The following is a 7,891-nucleotide window of genomic DNA, read 5'->3' as shown; positions in this document are numbered from 1 at the left end:
ATGAACCTAATGTTCTATATCAACTGTCATTTAAAAAATGTTTTTAAAATGCCATAGGACCATGTTACGTTCACAGAGTCATATTTTACATTAGGTACGTTTAGTACAGTTTGTTCTAGAAGAGAGATCTAAAGCTAAAAAGGAAAGAAAAGTTGAGATTTATAAATTTGAACCAAAGGCAACCACAAACACAACCGTAAAAACCATAAAGTTAAAGCAGAGGTAAAATGCATTTGGTGACCCGATCCCCTGTCTTTCGATACCAGGACCAAAGTAGCGAGAGCCTCTGAGAAGCTGTGGCTATTGCTCCTTGTACCACGGAGGGGTCATGGCCGAGCCCCCTTTGAAGGTGCACCTCACCTCGCACCCCCTCCGCCTCAGGATCCGTTGGCCCTCGGTGTACCAGGACGAGAAGCAGCGCACGTGGCTGCACCACGTCATGGAGACAGGAGGTGTCCTGCAAGTACGGTTGCGCCAGGAAGACATCCCCAGTGGGCATGTCACACTCACCACCTCCCAGCTGGACACGAGCACCATGCCTGTGCTGTGGACGCGCCACCCTGGCAGCCAGTACCAGGACTCCATGGGCCGGTTCTGGCGCATCGTGCACCACGTCAAGGAGAATGGCGTGGAGGAAATGATCCTTGAGCAGATGGAAGACTCCTAGGACACGTGATAGTGTCCCTGGCTCTTGTACATGAGCCCCAGTCCTGCAGCCCGCTGGTGGGACGTGTATACTTCTGTTCACCTTTTTACTAGGCTCTGTTATTCTATCTGCCACCCTCTGGGTGTGAGGGCACATTGATGTCTCTCTCTCTCTCTCTCTCTCTCTCTCTCTCTCTGTCTCTCTCTCTCTCTCTCTTTTTCTTGTTCTTCTTGTTCTTCTTGTTCTTGTTCTTGTTCTTGTTCTTCTTCTTGTTCTTCTTCTTGTTCTTCTTCTTCTTCTTCTTCTTCTTCTTCTTCTTCTTCTTCTTCTTCTTCTTCTTCCCTTTCTCTGTCTCTCTCTGTCTCTCTCCTTCTCTCAAATCAATAAAAGCATTTTGAGCCTTGTTGGTGTTTCTCAGTGGTTGAGGGATGACCTATGAACCCAGAGGTCACAGTTTGATTCCTGATCAAGGCACATACAAGAATTGACCAATGAGCCGTAGCTTGTTTAGCTCAGTGGATAGAGGGTTGGACTGTGGACTCTGGAAAGTCCCAGGTTCGATTCTGATCAAGGGCACATTCTCTGGTTGTGGGCTCGAGCCCCAGCTGGGGGCATGCAGGAGGCAACCGATGTATGATTCTCTCTCATCATTGATGTTTCTTGTTCCCTTCTTGTATGAAATCAATTCTATATAACAAAAGCCTAATATGCTAAGCATCTAGTCGACCGGTCATCTGTTCAAGCAATCAAAGCATAATATGCAAATGATATACTAAGGTTGCTCAACTGCTCGCTATGACAAGTATTGACCACCAGGGACAAGACATTCAGATTGGTAGGTCAGCTTGCTGCTGGGGTCTGGCTGATCGGGACTGAGTGAGACATGCTGTACACTCGCTGCAGCTCTCCGATGGTCCCTGCCAGCTGGCAGACCTCCCGTTTCCTTCCCCAGATCTAATGGGGCACCGGTGGGGTGCCTTGGCCTGTCCTGTGCCCTCTTGAAATCTGGGACCCCTCGGGGGAAGTCAGAGAGCCAGTTTCGGCGGATCCCCGCAGGCCAGGCCGAGGCACCACACTGGTGCACAAATTCCCCCAAACATTCGTTCTTTTTTTGGAGAAGGTATTATTGGGTCACGAACCTCAGGAGATCAAACAATGAGAACGTTGGTCATTGAAATGAAAACTATTTTCACTGATGTCTTCGAGCCTTGTCTACCGGGGCTGGGCTAATATTTTCAGGCTTAAGGTCTTTTTCTTTTTCTTCCTCTGTTTAATATATTTTTACTACAGGCCCAGGTTTCAGGCTCGATCTCCAGTAGGGGGCATGTGGGAGGCCGCCAATCTATGATTGTCTTTAATGCAACCATGGATATCCTTAAATTGATTTCTGGGGCTCCCTCTGGCTCCCCCTCCAGCCTCCTCTCGCTGGTGCGATGGTAGATGAATTTTATGATCGCTGGGCTTTGTTTGGGGCTGTTCAGTGCTAAACACAATTAAAAACCCAAATGCACATACAGCTAAACGCTAAAGCCGTGATTCTCTCTCATCATGGATGTTTCTCTCCCTCTCGATTTCCTGTCCTCTCTGAATCAATGAAATCATTTTAAAAAATATTAGCAATTGTTGCATTCAGATGGCATGCACATTGTTTTAAAATAGTTTACTATTTTTTTGGTTTAACATACCAGGGGGGTTGTCATTTAAAGACAACCTAGCGCCTGAACTGGTTTGGCTCAGTGGATTGAGCATCGGCCTGCAGACTGACGGGTCCTGGGTTCGATTCCCTGTCATGGGCACATGCCCGGGTTTCAGGCTCCTTCCACAGTGGGGGGCGTGCAGGAGGCCGCCGGTCCATGATTCTCTCTCATCTTCACTGATGTTTCTATCTCTCTCTTTCTTCCTCTCAAAAATCAATTAAAAAAAAATATATTTTTATAAAAGAGCCCACGCCTTGAGTTGTGTCACGTGTTGCACTGCAGACACTCAGTCTCATGACTCCTTTGGGCTCGATTCCTTCGAGGGCAGTATGAGGGTGACACTTGATCTATGTTTCTTTTCACCAATTTTTTCTTTTTTCTTTTTCTTTTGCTTCTCCTAAATGCCAACAGGCAGATGTCATACATTTCCTGAGGACCCCATTCATCTTTCCTTCCTAATTGGGGAAGAGTTTGCCTCAGTCCAGGTCATTGAGCTGTGAGTTTTTTTAATTTTTTTTTTCAGAGAGGAAAGGAGAGGGAGAGAGTTAGAAACATCCATGATGAGAGAATCATGGATCGGCTGCTTCCTCTACGTCCCTCACTGGGGATCAAGCTCAGAACCGGGGCATGAGCCCTTGACCAGGAATCGAACCCTGTACCCTTCAGTTCGCAGGCCGACAGTATATCCACTGAGTCAAACCAGCTTGGGAAAATTTGACTTTTCTAAAGGGTCCAAATGCCTTGAAGAAGAATGAAGCATCTCAGCATTCATATCACAGTGGAAATTACAACTCACCTCACCATTCTTTCCACATTGTTCCTGTAAATACAGACTCTGACTAATAATGAAGCTTGTAAGTAAACAGCATGTTTGTATAAGATTTCTAGCAACTAATTTTACAAGATATGAACTCTGACATTCCAGTTCTTGGAGATTTGATGACCTTCAACCTTTGAACAAGGAGGACAAAGTCTAGGATGACGCATACTGGACTGACACCTGACCACTTGCAAGACCCTTATCAGATTGGACTGTGCCTGTGGGCACGTAGAGAACTGCTCAAGCCCCGCCCCCTGACCTCTTTGCTCTGTTTGGCCTCTCCCTCCTTATAAAAGCCTCTGCCTGCACTGAGATGTGCAGATAGGATTTGGGACAAGCTTCCCCCTTCTTCTCAGGTTGCCGGCACCTGAATAAACCTCTTTCCATCCTCACCACCACCTGTCTCACGGAACTGGTTTCTCTGGTGTTAGTGATACCTTGTTTTTTCTGGACACATTCCTGGTACATGGACTCCCGGGAATATGTGTATCATGGTCATGTTCTTTCTTCTGCAGGTGACAGGGGGAAGCAGAGACCGGTTACAGAGAAAAGGAGCGAAGAACGTTGCTTTGCATTCAGAGCAAGAAGAACAGGTAAGAAAAAGATGGATGGGAGGAGGAGGATGAAGGATTGGGGATGGAGTCTGATCTGAGGGAGGAATTTGGACTTTGCGGACTGAAGTGAATTTAGCAGCAAAACCATACAACTCTTGCCAAGATCATGGCTGAGGTTTGAAGAAGGGAGTAATCATTCTATAAGTGATGTTATGAGACCTCAAGAATCCTACTTGCTTTTTCACCTGTCTCTTTGCTTCCTGTTTGCCTGATAACCTATCCCAGTATCTGTCTGTCCCTGAATATTTTGGTCTTGCCTCTCTCGCCAGCACCTGAGAAGCAATACCGCTGTTAAGAAGACCACCTGGAAGCAGACGTTAGCTTTGTTTCTCTGCCATCTCTTAAAGGTAAAGCATCTTATTTGCATATTATTTGCATGGGGTGCCTTGTTCTTTGCTTTGTGAGTTCCCTCTGAGTTGAGAAGAAAGAAAGTGGTGGTGTCAGGACAAAAAGAAAATTTGAACCAACTAAAAGTTTTAATTAAGAAAAAAGAAAAAAAAGTAAAGTAAAGAAAATAAAAGACAAGAAAGGAAAGGAAAAGAGCCTGTCTGGCATGGCTCAATCGTTCAGCTTAAACCTAGGAACCAGGAGATGTCGATTCGATTCCCAGTCATGGCACATGCCCGGGTTACAGTCTTGTTCCCCAGTAGGGTGCGTGCAGGAGGCAACCTTTCCGTGATACTCTGTCATCAGTGAACTTTCTCTTTCTCTCCCTCTCCCTTCCTCTCTGAAATCAGTAAAAATATATGAAAAAAATGAAAGAACAGTCATGTCGCAGAAAAGTAGAGCATTGAGTCAATCCTATATAATAAAAGGCTAATATGAAAATCTACCAAATGGCAAAACAACTGGTCGCTATGACACGCACTGACCACCGGGGGGAGATAGGGCAGAAGCTGTTCACTGGTGGTTAGTGCACTCACAGAGGGGGAGTGATGTTGAGCCAAATGTCAGGCACACAGCTGCCGAGCACAGGGGGGTGGTGGGAGCATCCACGGCAGCACTAAAGTGGGCCTAAGCTGTCATTTGGACATCCCTCAATGGGTCCCGGACTGGGAGAGGCCGCTGGGCTGACAGAGGAACCCCCCAAGTGCATGAATTTTGTGCACTGAGCCTATAATAATATTATAATAACTGTGTATGGTGTCAGATGGCTCTGATATTAATTTCATGATTTCTTAGTCCATTATATAAAGCCTAATCATGGCGTGTACCCCTGAAATGAACCTAAGGTTGTATGTCATATGTCATTTTAAAAATGTTTTAAAAATTCTATAGGACCATGTTACCTTACAGAGTCACATATTACTTCAAGTATGTTTTGTACAGTTTGTTCTAGAAGAGAGTTCTAAAGCTAAAAAAGAAAGAAAAGTTGAGATTTATAAATTTGCAAAATAAACCAAAGGCAACCACAAACACAACCATAAAAACCATAAAGAAAAAAGCCAAGGTAAAATGCACTTGGAAACCCTATCCCCTCTCTTTTGTTACCAGGACCGAAGTAGCAAGAGGCTCTGAGAAGCTGTGGCTGTTGCTCCTTGGACCACGAAGGGGTCATGGCCAAGCTCCCGTCAAAGTTGCACCTCACCTCACACCCCATTTGCCTGAGGATCCATGGGAACTCGGTGTATGAGGACGATAAGAAGCGCACGTGGCTGCATCTCGTCATGGAGACAGGAGGTGTCCTCCAAGTTCGGTTGAGCCAGGAAATAATCCCCAGTGGGCATATCGCACTCACCACCAGCCCGGAGCCCTCGAGCACCATGCCTTTTATGTGGACGCTCCACCCTGGCGACCAGTACCTTGACTCCTTGTGCCGGTTCTGGCGCATCGTGCACCACATCAAGAAGAATGGCGTGGAGGAAATGATCCTTGAGCTGATGGAAGACTCAAAGGACACATGATGGGGTCCCTGGCTCTTGTCAACTTGAGCCCCAGTCCTGCTGGCCTGTTGGTGCGTGTGTATAGTTCTGTTCACTTTTTAAATAAGCTCTGTTATTCTATCTGTCACCCTCTTGGTATGAGGGCACATTGATGTCTCTCTCTCTCTCTCTCTCTCTCTCTCTCTCTCTCTCTCTCTCTCTCTTCTTGTTCTTGTTCTTCCTGTTCTTGTTTTTGTTGTTTTTGTTGTTGTTGTTGTTGTTGTTGTTGTTGTTCTTCTTCTTCTTCTTCTTCTTCTTCTTCTTCTTCTTCTTCTTCTTCTTCTCCTCCTCCTCCTCCTCCTCCTCCACCTCCTACTTTCCCTCCTCCTACTTCTCTCTCTCTCTCTCTGTCCCTTTGTCTCTCTGTCTCTCTCTGTCTCTATCCCTCTCTCTCAAATAAATAAAAGCATTTTGAGCCCAGCTGGTGTTTCCCAGTGGTTGAGGGATGACCTATGAACCCAGAGGTGACTGTTTGATTCCTCGTTTGGGCAAAGACAAGAATTAACCAATGAGCCCTACTTTGTTTGGCTCATGGATAGAGGGTTGGACTGTGGACTCTGGAAGGTCCCAGGTTCGATTCTGGTCAAGGGCACACACTCTGGTTGTGGCTCGATCGCCAGTAGGGGGAGTGCATGTGGGACCCGATGTATGATTATCTCTCATCATTGATTTTTCTCTCTCCCCTCCTGTTTGAAATCAACCCTATACAATAAAAGCATAATATGTTAAGTGTCCAGTAGACTGGTCATCTGTTCAACCAATCAAAGCATAATATATAAATGATATACTAAGATTGCTCAACTGCTTGCTATGACAAGCATTGACCAACAGGGACAAGACATTCAGACTGGTAGGTCAGCTTGCTACTGGAGTCTGGTTGATCAGGACTGAATGAGATGTGCTGGACAAGCCCTGGAGCCCTCCCATTGTCCCACCCCAGCTGACCAACCTCCCATATCCCACCCTGGCCCCGATCGTGCACCGGTGGTGTCCCTTGGCCTGGCCTGTGCCCTCTCGTAATCTGGAAACCCTCAGGGAATGTCAGAGAGCCAGTTACGGCCCAATCCCGCAGGCCAGGCCGAGGCACTACACTGGTCCACAAATTCGTTCACTGGGCCTCTATTAAAAATATATTAAACAGAAAAAGACAAAGAAAAAGACCTTAAGCCTGAAAATTATAGCCAAGCCCAGGTAGACCAGGCTCAAAGACATCACTGGAAATAGTTTTCATTTCAATGACCAGCGTTCTCATTGTTTGATCTCCTGCGGTTCGTCAACTGATACTACCTTGTCCAAAAAAAGAATGAAAGTTTGGGGGATTACGGGTGTTTTATGCTGATCATCTCGTTCCTCTGAGGAATTACGAGGGATGACAGGGTTGTCTCTTGAAGGCTCGAAAAGGCTCTGTGTGTGGCTTTAGCGTCTAGCTCTGGATGCATTTGGATATTTAATTGTGCATAGCAGTAAACAGTCCTGAACAAAGCCCAGCTATCATAAAATTCATCTACCATCGCACCAGAGAGAGACAGCTGGAGGGGGGCCCGGGAGGAGCACCAGAATCAATTTCAGGGCATCCATGGTTGCATTATAGAGATAACTAACTGCTGATTAAATTCTCCTCTTGCACGAAAGTGTTTGCAAATGCAAATTGAGACCTTTAATGCTGAGGACTGGGGAGGGTGAGGGTCGTGTTTCTAAGTTGCATTTCTCATAATCAAAATATTACCCTTCCGGCCCGGCAGGAGTGGCCCAGTGGTTGAGCATCGACCTATCAACCAGGAGGTCACGGTTCGATTCCTGGTCAAGGGCACATGCCCAGGTTGCAGGCTCCATCGCCAGTAGGGGGTGTGTGGGAGGCGGCCCATCCGTGATTCTCTCTCATCATGGATGTTTCTCTCTCTCTCTCTTTCCCTTCCTCTCTGAGTCAATGAAATCATTTAAAAAATATTATTCAATTGTTGCATTCAGATGAAATGAACATTGTTTTTTTTTTTTGTTTTTTGTTTTTTTTTTTTTTAAATATTTTATTGATTTTTTACAGAGAGGAAGGGAGAGAGATAGAGAGTTAGAAACGTCGATGAGAGAGAAACATCGACCAGCTGCCTCCTGCACATCTCCTACTGGGGATGTGCCCGCAACCCAGGTACATGCCCTTGACCGGAATCGAACCCGGGACCTTTCAGTCCGCAGGC

At 46.2% G+C, this 7,891-nt stretch overlaps 2 pseudogenes; both read left to right on the top strand.

Moving 5' to 3' along the window:
- Nucleotides 1-328: 328 nt before the first annotated feature.
- LOC139001334 (T-cell leukemia/lymphoma protein 1A pseudogene) lies at nt 329-667 on the top strand (annotated as a pseudogene).
- A 4,666-nt stretch (nt 668-5,333) lies between these two features.
- On the top strand, nt 5,334-5,681 carry LOC139001333 (protein p13 MTCP-1 pseudogene; annotated as a pseudogene).
- Nucleotides 5,682-7,891: the final 2,210 nt, after the last annotated feature.

Source organism: Myotis yumanensis, unplaced genomic scaffold (genome assembly GCF_028538775.1).
Source record: "Myotis yumanensis isolate MYYU_CA2020_CCGP unplaced genomic scaffold, mMyoYum1.0.hap1 SCAF_414, whole genome shotgun sequence".
In the NCBI taxonomy this organism is placed as follows: Eukaryota; Metazoa; Chordata; class Mammalia; order Chiroptera; family Vespertilionidae; genus Myotis; species Myotis yumanensis.
This window is presented reverse-complemented; position numbering and strand designations above follow the sequence as displayed.